Genomic DNA, 14196 nt, shown 5'->3' with positions numbered 1-14196 from the left:
GAGGCTAAATAATACTAATGTTGTGATCTGTTCAGCCTCAGGGTTGCAGATCCTTAACCATGGAAGGTTCTGTGTTTATATTTGCAGGTGCCTAGTGAGAAATATAGGAAGCTAGTTTTTCTTTTTCTTTTTTTGAGTCATCAAAAAAATCTTGCAGTGTTTGTTGGCATGTTATTCCAGGGTGACATGGAGGCTTTGTTCCATCAAAGGATCTTACTTAAGGATGATAAACTTTCTTAACACTTTTGCCTGTTGAAAAACTGCTGCAAATTTTTCAAGTGTCCAAATCTGTGGCACTGCCTCTTTTTTTTTGAGATGGAGTTTCGCTGTTGTTACCCAGGCTGGAGTGCAATGGCACGATCTCAGCTCACTGTAACCTCCGCCTCCTGGGTTCAAGCAATTCTCCTGCCTCAGCCTCCCGAGTAGCTGGGACTACAGGCGCGCACCACCATGCCCAGCTAATTTTTTTGTATATTTAGTAGAGACGGGGTTTCACCTTGCTAACCAGGATGGTCTCGATCTCTTGACCTCATGATCTACCCGCTTCGGCCTCCCAAAGTACTGGGAGTATAGGCGTGAGCCACAGCGCCCGGCCGGCACTGCCTCTTTTAAGGCATCATCATCATCATCAATCTATAGAGCATCTCAGCAGATCTTTGAGTTCCTTGTTGTAAGAATTTATGCTCTTCTGTGTGTTATTCAACATTGTCTTCAGTCCTGTCAGAGATAGGCTTTCTTACCAACTTCCCTTGCGGTATTTAAGATATTCCTGGCTGGGCATGGTGGCTCACACCTGTAATTCCAGCACTTTGGGAGGCCGAGGTGTGTGGATCACCTGAGGTCAAGTTCGAGACCAGCCTGAGCAATATGATGAAACCCTGTCTCTACTAAGAATACAAAAATCAGCCAGGCATGGTGGCATTCGCCTGTAATCCCAACTACTTGGGAGGCTAAGACAGGAGAATCGCTTGAAACTGGGAGGTGGAGTTTGCAGTGAGCCAAGATCATGCTATTGCACTGTGACGTGGGCAACAAGAGCAAAACACTATCTCAAAAAAAAAAAAAAAAAAAAAGATATTCCTAACTACTGCATCAGTAGTGGGGAAGCTCCAAAATCATTGACTCCCTGACTCCATAATTGCTTCCAGCTGGCTTTGGGTTTGTTGAGCTTTGGGGCATCTATAGCCTCTGGAATAAGGACAGTTGCATGTACGATTGTGAAGTGCTTTCATAAATCCATTGTGGTTCAGTCAGAGTTAACATCAGGATGGCATGAATCCTCCTGAAGGTCAGTTGGGTATAGGTCAGTCAATCTACTTGATTATGCCTTGACTGAGTAGCTGTCATTGTGATGTCATGTTAAGCAGCAGGGACATCACTTCTACATTCTTATTGGCAAAGAAGAGAGAGTGGAGATGGCCAGGAGCATTGTCAATTATGAGGAGGACCTTGAGTGGCAGCCCCTTCTCTTCAAAGTATTTCTTCACATCAGGAATAAAGCCTCGGTAGAACCATTCCAAGGACAAGATGGCCATCACCCACGCCTTCTTGTATTTTTGCCACAATGGAGGCAGGCAAGTTTTGCTTTTGTTCTAAAGGACCTAGGGATTGTTTGCTTAGTAGCCAAGGCCTGGCCTATTCTTGTGACCTGCTACATTGCCACACTTCACCAGAGTAGGTGATCTTTCCAGGCCCTGAACCCCAGGGCCTCCTTGGCATTCATGGATGCAGGTACCACTGGTTGGAGAACTTGCTCTGGAAGGTAGACTTTTTTTTTTTTTTTTTTTTTTGAGATGGAATCTCGCCCTGTCACCCAGGCTGGAATGCAGTGGTGTGTTCTTGGCTCACTGCAACTCTGCCTCCTGGGTTCAAGCAATTCTCATGCTTCAGCCTCCTGAGTAACTGGGAATACAGGCACATGCCACCATGCCGGGCTAATATTTGTATTTTTAGTAGAGACGGGGTTTCACCATGCTGGTCAGGCTGGCCTTGAACTCCTGACCATGATCCATCCATCTTGGCCTCCCTAAGTGCTGGGATTATAGGCATGAGCCACTGTGCCTGGCTGGTAGACTTTATGAGTTTTGTGAGCTCTGCTGGGAATGCTAATATTGCCTTGGCATAAGCCAATGCTGATTCTCCTGTGGTCTTTAAATTTTTGAGGCTCTGATGCTTTATGTAACCAGCCCAGCCAGACAATACTGGCTCAAAACTCCTTTCTCTTGCTCTCCTCAACCTTCTCACAGTAGTATTCATAGAGGCTGTTTTTTCACACTTTATTATCAAAAGGGAGGTGCAGTGATATGTCCTCTAGCTACACACTTAACGCTTTCTCAGTCTTTAGACTGAGGGGTCATTTTTCCCATTGTAGAGGCAGCTCTAACACTTCCAAGAATTTCAGCTTCTTTCTGCTTTAGTGCGTGAATGCTTAGCTTATTCTTACCATATGGCCTACTTTCAAAAGTGACATGGAATTTTTCAAAACATCTCTCTAAGATTTTTATTTTCTCATTGCGAAATAGTACTTGCTCACTGCTAGCCTTTTAGGGATAGCTTTGACCACTTGATTACTGATTTTTTTTTTTTTTTTGAGACAGAGTCTCACTCTGTCGCCTAGGCTGTGGTGCAGTGGAGCGATCTTGGCACACTGCAACCTCTGTCTCCTGGGTTCAAGCAATTCTCCTGCCTCAGCCTCTTGAGTAGTTGGGATTTCAGGCATGTGCACCACACCCAGCTAATTTTTGTATTTTTAGGAGAAATAGCGTTTCACCATGTTGGTCAGGCTGCTCTCGAACTTACCTTGTGATCGCCCTCCTTGGCCTCCCAAAGTGCTGGAATTATAGGCATGAGCCACCACGCTCGGCCTACTTGATTACTTTTTAAGAGCCATTTTCCCACATTTTTCCATTTTTTAAATATGGCACCTCAAGGAAATCTGAAGAGACAAAACAAGAATTGAAAAACAAGAACAAGGCTAGGCACAGTGGCTCACACCTATAATCCCAGCCCTTTGAGAGGCCAAGGCAGGCGGATCACCTGAGGTTGGGAGTTCAAGACCAGCCTGACCAACATGGAGAAACTTTGTCTCTACTAAAAATACAAAAATTAGCTGAGTATGATGGCATATACCTGTAATTCCAGCTACCCAGGAGGCTGAGAAGGAAAATCACTTAAACCCAGGAGGCGGAGGTTGCAGTGAGCTGAGATCGTGCCATTGCACTCCAGCCTGGGCAACAAGAGTGAAACTCCGTATCAAAAACAAAAAAAGAAAAAGAAAAGAACAGGCCAGGCACGGTGGCTCACGCCTATAATCCCAGCACTTTGCGAGGCTAAGGCGGGTGGATCACGAGGTCAAGAGATAAAGACCATCCTGGTCAACATGGTGAAACCCCGTCTCTACTAAAAATGCAAATATTAGCTGGGCATGGTGGCGCACACCTGTAGTCCCAGCTACTCGGGAGGCTGAGGCAGGAGAATTGCTTGAATCCAGGAGGTGGAGGTTGCGGTGAGCTGAGATCGCGCCATTGCACTCCAGCCTGGGTAACAAGAGCAAAACTCTGTCTCAAAAAAAAAAAAACAAAGTTGGTGGACTTACACTTCCTGATTTCAAGACTTAAACTTCCTAATTTCAAAACTTACAGCAAATTTATACTAATAAAAACAATTTAGTACTAGCATACTGACACAAAAATAGACCATTGTGACCAAATAGCACAGAAATACACCTTTGCATATTGAGTCCAACAATTTTTTTTTTTTTGAGACTGAGTTTCACTCTTGTTGCCCAGGCTGGAGTACAGTGGCGCAATCTTGGCTCGCCGCAACCTCTGCCTCCTGTGTTCAAGTGATTTTCCTGCCTCAGCCTCCCAAGTAGCTGGGAATACAGGCATCCGCCACCATGCCTGGCTAATTTTGTATTTTTAGTAGAGATGGGGTTTCTCCATGTTGGTTAGAATGGTCTCGTTCTCGTGACCTCGTGATCTGCCTGCCTTAGCCTCCCAAAGTGCTGGGATTACAGGCATGTGAGCCACCATGACCGGCCGAGTCCAACAATTTTTGACAAGCGTACTATGATGATACAATGGAAGACAGGCTAGTATTTCCATAGAATGATGCTAGGGGAAAATGCACATCCATATGCAACAGAAAGAAAATGTACGCTTCCCTAACATAGACAAAAGTCAACTTAAAATGAATGATGGCTAGGCGTGGTGGCTTATGCGTGTAATCATAGTGCTTGAGGAGGTCAAGGTGGGAGGATTGCTTGAGGCCAGGAGTTCAAGACCAACCTGGATAACTTCGTGAGACTCCATCTCTAAAACAAAACAAAGTTAGCCAGGTATGAGAGTATGTACCTCTACTCCCAACTGCTTGGCAGGCTGAGGTGGGAGGATTGCTTTAGCCCAAGTGTTCAGTGCTACAATGAGGCATGATTGCACCACTGGACTCCAGCCTAGGCAACAGAGCAAGACTCTGACTCAAAAGAAAAAAAAGGATGAAAGACTTAAGTGTAAATCATCATAAATCTATAAACTCTTAGATGAAAGTATAAGGCCAGGGGCGGTGGCTCATACTTGTAGTCTCAGCATTTGGAGAGGCAGAGGCAGGTGGACAAGGTCAGGAGTTCAAGACCAACCTGGCGAGCATGGTGAAACCCCATCTCTACTAAAAATACAAAAAATTAGGGGGCATGGTGGTGCATGCGTGTAATCCCAGCTACTCAGGAGGCTGAGGTAGGAGAATTGCTTGAACTCTGCAGGGAGAGGTTGCAGTGAGCCGAGGTTGAGCCACTGCACTCCAACCTGGCAACGGAGCGAGACTCTGTCTTAAAAAAAAAAAATAGTATAAGGCAAAAGCTTTATGAACCTGGATTTTGCAATGATTTCCTGGATATGACACGAAAAGCATGACTCATAAGAGAAAAAAATAAATGGAAATGTGTGGAATTTCAAAACTTTTGGCATCAAAATAGGCAACCCATAGAATGAGAGAAAGTATTTCCAAGTCATATATCTGACAAGGAATTAATATGCCGACTGCTTAGAGAACTGTAAAAAGTCAGCAACAGGACCAGGCACAGTGGCTCATACCAGTAATCCCAGCACTTTTTGAGGCCGAGGTGGGCAGATCACGAGGTCAGGAGTTTGAGACCAGACTGACCAACGTGGTGAAACCCCCCCATCTCTACTAAAAATACAAAAATTAGCTGGCCATGGTGGCACACCTGTAATCCCAGCTACTCAGGAGGCTGAGGCAGGAGAATTGATTAAACCTGGGAGGTGAAGGTTGCAGTGAGCCAAGATCACGCCACTGAACTCCAGCCTGGGTAACAGAGCAAGACTCTGTCTCAAAAAAAAAATAGGGCCAGGCGCGGTGGCTCACGCCTGTAATCCCAGCACTTTGGGAGGCCGAGGCAGGTGGATCACGAGGTCAAGAGATCAAGACCATCCTGGTCAACATGGTGAAACCCCATCTCTGCTAAAAATACAAAAAATTAGCTGGGCACGGTGGCGCGTGCCTGTAATCCCAGCTACTCAGGAGGCTGAGGCAGGAGAATTGCCTGAACCCAGGAGGCGGAGGTTGCAGTGAGCCGAGATCGCGCCATTGCACTCCAGCCTGGGTAACAAGAGCGAAACTCCGTCTCAAAAACAAAAGAAAACAAAAACGAAGTCAAAACAATGAAAAGCAGACCACCTGTTATGGAGTAAATGTGTCCTCTTAAAATTCACTCATTCTAATTCATTTCCCTAATGTGAAAAGTTAGGGAATGTCTTCTTTGGAATATAATATGGATTGGGTTGGATTATAAGAGTGGAGCCTCAAGAATGAGATTGGTTACCTAATGTGGGTCCTCCAACAGCTTGCTTTTTTTTTTCTTCTTTTTTGCTTTTATGATAATCTAGACAAAAGCTTGCTTTTTTGCTCTCTGCCTTGGAGGATACATTAGGGTAGCTATCTGTGAGGCTAGTCATGGTGGTTCATGCCTATAATCTTAGAACTTTTGGAGGCTGAGTTGGGCAGAACACCTTGAGCCCAGGAGTTCAAGACCAGCCTGAGCAACATGATGAAGCCCCATTTCTACAAAAATGAGCTGGTCATGGTGGCACATGCCTGTAGTTCCAGCTACTCAGGAAGCTGAGATGGGAGGCTCACCCGAGCCCAGGAAAGCCAAGGCTGCAGTGAGCTGTGATCACGCCACTGCACTCTAGCCTGGGTGACAGAGAAAACAAACAAAACAAAAGAGACAGCTATCTATGAGTCAGAAAACAGTCACTCGTCAGACACTAAATCTGCCAGTACCTAAATTTTTTCTAATTTTGTCTTTGGACACTGGGAAGAGCTCACAAAAGAGGACAGGCAGCCTGGGTACGGTGGCTCATGCCTATAATGCCAGCACTTTAGGATGGGGAGGCAGGAGGATCGCTTGAACCCAGGAGTTCAAGACCAGCCTAGGCAGTGTGGCAAGACCCCATCTCTAAAAAAATTAAATAAAAAGATACATGGAGAAAGCTTTCATCTTACTAGGGTACATAAAAAAATCAAGTACAAAATGTTGGTGAATGTAGGGACAATAAAGGCAATACTGATGTGGTCTCAGAATTGAGGATAAATATGATTGCATAATAGGGAAGAGATGAACTGTTGTAAAAAGTTGCAAAAAACTTGGTGCATTTTGCTCCAGTGCTACTGTTTTGGGGAAAGTAGAACTAGGAAGTGATGAAACTTGATATTGAGTTGACAATATTTCTTAGAAGTGTTGAAACTTGGTTCCTCTTGACTGCATATATTAAAATGTGAGGAGAAGCCGGGCACCATGGCTCACACCTGTAATCCCAGGACTTTGGGAGGTTGAGGGCAGATTACTTGAGGTTAGGAGTTTGAGACCAGCGTGGCCAACATGGTACAACCCTGTCTCTACTAAAAATACAAAAATTAGCCTGTTGTGGTGGCGCGTGCCTGTAATCCTAGCTGCTCAGGGGGCTGAGGCACAATTGCTTGAACTCGGGTGGCAGAGGTTGCAGTGACCCAAGATCACACCACTGCACTCCAGCCTGGGTGATAGAGTGAGAGTCTATCTCAAAATAAATAAATAAATAAATAAATAAATAAATAAATAAATAAATAAATGTGAGTAGAGAAAAATGTTGGAGATGGAATTATTAAGCAAGAAGAAATGGAAATGAAAATGTTTATAAAACAATTATTGCAAAGATGGAAAGGGAAAGGCATGTTGGGAGGAAAACACCAAGGGCGTGTCCAAGACCTTTTGGTAGGAAGAGTAGTATGCTTGTGAACCGTGGACCTAGCTACCTCAGCAGTAAAATAGCCCCTTTGGGCCACTGCACCCAAAGGGGCTATTTTACTGAATGTAATCTAGTAGTTTGGCTCAAGCCTGTAATCTCAGCACTTTGGGAGGCCAAGGTGGCAGATCACGTGAGGTCAGGAGTTCAAGACCAGCCTGGCCAACATGGTGAAACCCTGTCTCTACTAAAAATACAAAAATTAGCCGGGCATGGTGGCCCATGCCTGTAATCCCAGCTACTCAGGAGGCTGAGGCAGAATAATCGCTTGAACCTGTAAGGCGGAGGTTGCAGTGAGCCAAAGTGGCACCACTGCACTCCAGCCTAGGCAGTAGAGCAAGACTCCCATCTTAAAAAAAAAAAAAAAAAAAGCTCATTTGAACTGAAAGTGAAGGTCACAGGAAGAAATGAATGAAAGTTGTTGGACCTGTATGATTTTACAGGAAATATCCACAGATACTTGCTATACTATTCTTAGAGATGGGTGGACCACTTGAGGTCAGGAGTTCAAGACCAGCCTGGCCAACATGGTGAAACCCCATCTCTACTAAAAATACAAAACTAGCCAGGCAGGGTAGCACACGCCTGTAATCCCAGCTACTTGGGAGGCTGAGGCAGAATTGCTCGAACACAGGAGGCGGAGGTTGCAGTGAGCTAAGATCACGCCATTGCATTCCATCCTGGACAACAAGAGCGATACTTGGCTGGGTACGGTGGTGCATGCCTGTGATCCCAGCACTTTGTGAGGCCCAGGTGGGTGGATCGATCATGAGGTCAGAAGATTGAGACCATCCTGGCCAACATGGTGAAACCCCGTCTCTTAAAAAAAAAAAAAAGAAGGCCGGGTGCGGTGGCTCAAGCCTGTAATCCCAGCACTTTGGGAGGCCAAGGTGGGTAGATCATGAGGTCAAGATATCGAGACCATCCTGGTCAACATGGTGAAACCCTGTCTCTACTAAAGATACAAAAAATTAGCTGGGCATGGTGGCGCGTGCCTGTAATCCCAGCTACTCGGGAGGCTGAGGCAGGAGACTTGCCTGAACCCAGGAGGCGGAGGTTGCGGTGAGCCGAGATCGCGCCATTGCACTCCAGCCTGGGTAACAAGAGCGAAACTCCGTCTCAAAAAAATAAAAATAAAAATAAATTTCATTAGTTGAATAGATAGTGGATTTGTTTTGGTAAAGTCAGTTAATAGAATTTTTCCTTTCATTTCGTATTCGCTTGGATCCTTGAGTTGCTTGAAGTTTATGTGCAATAGACATGTAGATTTAATTTTTTTTCTTTTTAGAGACAGCATCTCACTCTGTCATCCAGGCTAGAGTACAGTGGTGTGATCATAGCTCACGGCAGCCTTGAACACCTGGGCTCATGGCATCCTCCTGCCTCAGTGTCCCAAGTAGTTGAGACTATTGGTGCATGGAACCAAACTCAGGTAACTTTTTTTTGTAGAAATTGCTATCTTGCTCAGGCTGGTCTTGAACTCCTGGCCTTGAGCCATCTTCCTGCCTCAATCTCCAAAGTATTATGATTGCAGGCATGAGTCATGGTGCCTGGCAACAAGTTTAATTCTCGTATGGTTTTTAAATCGATGCCTAACTAAAGAGCCTTTGAAACATGACACTTAGTATTTGTTGTGATTTACTACTGGTGTTGTGTGGCAGGTACAGGATATCCGCCCCCACCCCACCCCCGAACTCTAATGTCTAACTCTCATGTCAGACAGTGACTTTTGGCCCTCAGAGGAAGCAGAAACCTCTCTCCTCCATCATGTTCTGCCCATCCCCTTCCAGGATCCTCGTGTTTTTCTGGCTTGCCTGTGTGCGTGCTTCCCTGAATCCCAGGGTGAGCACACTGGTCGCAGGGTGCGAGCACTACGGCCTCAGTGTGTTGCTGACTGCACACACAGTCACTCCTGGTCAGTTCCCATAAGTGGCCATTCCTGTACTTCAGGAGCAGTGGGACATGCCATGGTAGTTCAGGAAAGGCAGCCTCGCCCTTGGCCACATGGTCTTCTTGGGACCATCTCTCTAGTGTCCTCTCCCAGTTCCAGCCCAAGCATTTGGCAACCCTTCTGGATCTCCACCATCTCAGACATTCTGTTGATTCAAATAGCTCAGTGGTGAGGAATATGCAATACCCTTAGGGCTGAATCAGGTTGAGGGGGAAGCTTATGAGACATACTTCTCAAACTTTCACAGGAAACATGGATCTTCAAATTCAGTTTCTGATTCAGCAGGATAAGAGTAGGACGTGAGGTTGGGCACAGTGGCTGACACCTGTAATCCCAGTACTTTGGGAGGCCGGGATGGGCAGATCACCTGAGGTTGGGAGTTCGAGACCAGCCTTACCAATATGGAGAAACCCCGTCTCTACTAAACATACAAAATTAACTGAATGTGGTAGCACATGCCTGTAATCCCAGCTACTCGAGAGGCTGAGGCAGGAGAATTGCTTGAACCTGGGAGGCTGAGGTTGCAGTGAGTTGAGAGTACGCCATTGTACTCCAGCCTGGACAACAAGAGCAAGACTCCATCTAAAAAAAAAAGAGTAGGACATGAGAATCTGCATTCCTTTTCTTTTTTTTTTTTTTTTTTTGAGACGGAATTTCACTCGTTACCCAAGCTGGAGTGCAATGGCGCGATCTCGGCTCACCGCAACCTCCGCCTCCTGGGATCAGGCAATTCTCCTGCCTCAGCCTCCTGAGTAGCTGGGATTACAGGCACGCAACATCATGCCCAGCTAATTTTCTTTGTATCTTTAGTAGAGACGGGGTTTCACCATGTTGACCTGGATGGTCTCGATCTCTTGACCTCGTGATCCACCCGCATTGGCCTCCCAAAGTGCTGGGATTACAGGCTTGAGCCACCGCGCCCGGCAGAGAATCTGCATTCCTAACTTGCTTCCAGGTGTTATCCGTGTTGTTGATCCTTAGATTTCAATAGGCAGGCAGGGGCCAGATTACATGGGATCTTGTCAGCCATGTTATGGACAGTTTCTGGATTTTGAGCAAAGCAGCAATTTTCATTAGCGTTTGAAGAAACTTACTCCTTCTCTTGGGTGGAAAAAAAGATGGTAGAGGGGAGCTGGAGGACCAGTTTGAAAACCATAGTAGTACTTGCAAGACAGGTTGTGCTAGCCTGGATTTGGATAATATTAGTGGATCTTAACAGAAGGTAGAAATCTAGATATGAACCTGAGCTGTGTTTTTGGAACTGGGTGGGATGGTAGAGAAAGGCCCTACCATTACCACTATTTAGTGGAGTCTGGACATAAAGGACCAATGGTGATGGTGTTCAGTGCAGTAGAGAAGGGTGTGGGGATCTGAGCGCATATGATGATGGAGGGGATTTTCAAACTAGTCTGAGAGGTTAGTGGAGGCTTCCCTGGTGCGAACACTGATGCTCCAATGAAAACCTGAAGCCTGGCCAGGTGCAGGGGCTCACTCCTGTAATCCCAGCACTTTGGGAGTCTGAGGCAGGAGGATCCTGAGGTCAAGAGATTGAGACCATCCTGGCCAACATGGTGAAACTCGGTCTCTACTAAAAACACAAAAATTAGCTGGGCGTAGTGGTGTGCGCCTGTAATCCCAGCTACTCGGGAGGCTGAGGCAGGAGACTTGCCTGAACCCAGGAGGTGGAGGTTGCGGTGAGCCGAGATCGTGCCACTGCACTCCAGTCTGGGTAACAACAGCAAAACTCTGTCTCAAAAAAAAAAAAAAAGAATACTCTAAGTATAAAAGACAGCCTAAATGTGTATTTCTTCACAAGTAAAAATCAGTTGACAGGTTGTTGTTACAACATCAAAATGTAATATGAGTGTATTTTATTTACAAATAACACCATACAAGAAGTGGACAAACCCAGTGACTGCCAATGGCAAAGTCATAATCATAAGAATATATTATTCTGTGTGGAACCCCAAGAGCTGTTACACATGTAACAAAATACCCCAAGGATGCAAAAATATGAAAGCTACAGATAATAAATATTTTTGTACATCACTGAAAATTAGCCATACATCACAAGAAAAGTAATGCTGATGGCAAGAGGTTATCATTTACATGATAAACAACAGTAGTCACTACAAAATGTAAGAATAATGATAAAAAATAAATAATTCTACATGTAAAGACATTGGATGAAAGCAGAATTTACTGACCTTCTGAAGGAAAACTGGACTCTGCATACATTTCATATTATTAGGGGGATCAGATTGCCCTCATTCATCCTACTTTGAAATTCTCATGTTGGCCGGGCACGGTGGCTCACGCCTGTAATCTCAGCACTTGGGGAGGCCGAGGTGGATGGATCACCTGAGGTTAGGAGTTCAAGACCAGCCTGGCCAATATGGTGAAACCCTGTCTTTAAAAAAATAGAAAGAAATTCTCATATTACAGCACATATTTCTCCTTCAACATCAGCTCTACTATTGAAATCAGGAAATTCTTTGCTGTGAGTATAATGACCCTTCCGTGATTTCTTGAACTTCCAGCCCAGGTACAAAATTAGAGGTCAACCATTCTACATTTTGTAGTATGTTTTCTCCATTTTGGAAAATCTGTATTGCATTGTTACTATTTTCAGTTTCCTCTGCTTAATTCTCTCATAATCTGGAAGATTTGTTCAATGAAACGTTGCTATCTTCAACTTATGTTTATGTTCCTGCAGAGAAAATTAAAATTATCCCTTCTCAACAGATGACCAAAGGGTGTTAGCATATATCGTGGGTCTGAAGTGAGTGAGGACCATGAGGCAGGATACATCACCCAGGAAGTAACCATGTCCTTGGGACTCAGCAATCACACAATCAACACAATAAGCCTCAGCAGGCCAGATGCAGTGGCTCATGCCTGTAATCTCACCACTATTGGGAGGCTGAGGTGGGCAGAACATTTGAGGTCAGGAGTTCGAGACCAGCCTGGCCAACATGGCAACCCGTCTCTACTAAAAAAAAAATACAAAAATTACCTGGGCATGGTGGCAGGCACCTGCAATGCAACTACTTGGGAGGCTGAGGCAGGAGAATTGCTTGAACCCGGGAGGCAGAGATTGCAGTGAGTTGAGATCATGCCATTGCACTCCAGCTTGGGTAACAGAGCAAGACTCCATCTCAAAAAGAAAAAAAAAGTATCAACATTCCCACTGTAGTCAAGCTCATTCAACCAAAGCTGCATGAGTATTTTGATTTTACTGACCTTCAGACTGATCCTTTGCTCATTATAATTGTAAAAAACACATCTCTGGGCGGAGATTTAAAATGCTTATGAGGTGTGACACAGGAACAAGGATGTGCAGCAACTGTGCATGTGCACCCAGAGGACCACCCAGAATGTGCTCACTAGTAACGCCTCTTCCCAGCCCCTTATGAGTAGCCATGTGAGATTCCCATAAAAGGAGTCTCCCTAGTGCCACTGTTTGCTGTCTCTTCCTTATAAGCAGCCTGCCCCGAATCCTCGCTCTCTCAGGGTATACTGTCTGTTCTGCACTTAACTCTTAAAATACTCTTTTTTGTTTGTTATAAATTGCCATACACTGCATCTCCTTTTCTATGTGTCTTATTTATATCCTTTTAAACAACAAAGACAGCAACCAAGATCTCACAGCAGCCATCAACAACCAGATGAGGAGAGAAAGGTAAGGCAGTAAATGTTCATGCATCGAATCTAAAGGTGGCATCAGAGGCAAAGCAAGTGTGTGGAAACAGGTCCTTCACGGACAAGGAAAAATTGGACAAACAGTGTTGAGGACAAAGAGGGATTGAACCAAGGACTGCTTGGTATGCTGGTGGTCCAGTGGGGTCTTTGTGGTACTGTGGGTCCCCACTCTTTTAATGCTGCTAAACTGCAGATAAAATACAAGTTATTATTTTAACAATTTTTTGTTCTTGTTTAGTGGGAAATATGAGAAACATTTTTTTACTGCATTTTAGGTTTTGGGGTACATGTGAAGAACATGCAAGATTGTTGCATAGAATACACGCACACGAATGTTCACTGCAGCACAGTTTACAATAGCAAAGACCTGGAACAATTTTTTGTCTTTTGAGATGGAGTGTCGCTCTGTCACCCAGGCTGGAGTGCAGTGGCACAATCTCGGCTCACTGCAACCTCCACCTCCCTAGTTCAAGTGATTCTCTGGCCTCGGCCTCCTGAGTAGCTGGAATTACAGGCCTGCACCTCCATGCCCAAATCCTTTTTATATTTTCAGTAGAGACAGGTTTTTGCCATTTTGGCCAGGATGGTCTTGAACTCCTGACATCAGGTGATCCACCCGCCTTGGCAAAGTGTGAGCCACCATGCCCGGCACATCTGAACAATTTTTAAGTATAGAATGACTGGCTTTCAGTACATTTATATTGGTGTGCAGCCGTCACCACCATGCAGCTCCAAAAAACCTTTCATCTTGCAAAATTAAAACTTCATGCTGATTAAATCCTAAATCCCTATTACCCACTTCCCCTGATTCCACACAATCACCATTCTACTTTCTTTATGAATTTGACAACTCCGAGTACCTCATATAAGCAAAACATTTTGGGTCTAAAGTTTAAGGAGCCTATATTTGGCGTGAGAAATCAGGTGACCAGACCTTCTAAAGAATGTCTTCATATGAATGAATGATTTCTTTTCTTTTGAGACAGTCTCACTCTGTCACCAGGCTGGAGTGCAGTGACACGATCTTGGCTCCCTGCAACCTCCGCCTCCCGAGTTCAAGAGATTCTTCTGCCTCTCAGCCTCCCGAGTAGCTGGGACTACCGGCATGCGGCACTACTCCTGGCTTATTTTTTTATTTTTTGCAGATGGGGTTTTACCATGTTGGTCAGACTGGTCTTGAACTCCTCACCTCAAGTGACCCACCTACCTCAGCCTCTCAAACTGCTGGGATTACAGGCATGA

This window comes from Callithrix jacchus, chromosome 22, assembly GCF_049354715.1.
Source record: "Callithrix jacchus isolate 240 chromosome 22, calJac240_pri, whole genome shotgun sequence".
Classification (NCBI taxonomy): domain Eukaryota; kingdom Metazoa; phylum Chordata; class Mammalia; order Primates; family Cebidae; genus Callithrix; species Callithrix jacchus.
Note: the sequence above shows the minus strand (reverse complement) of the source record.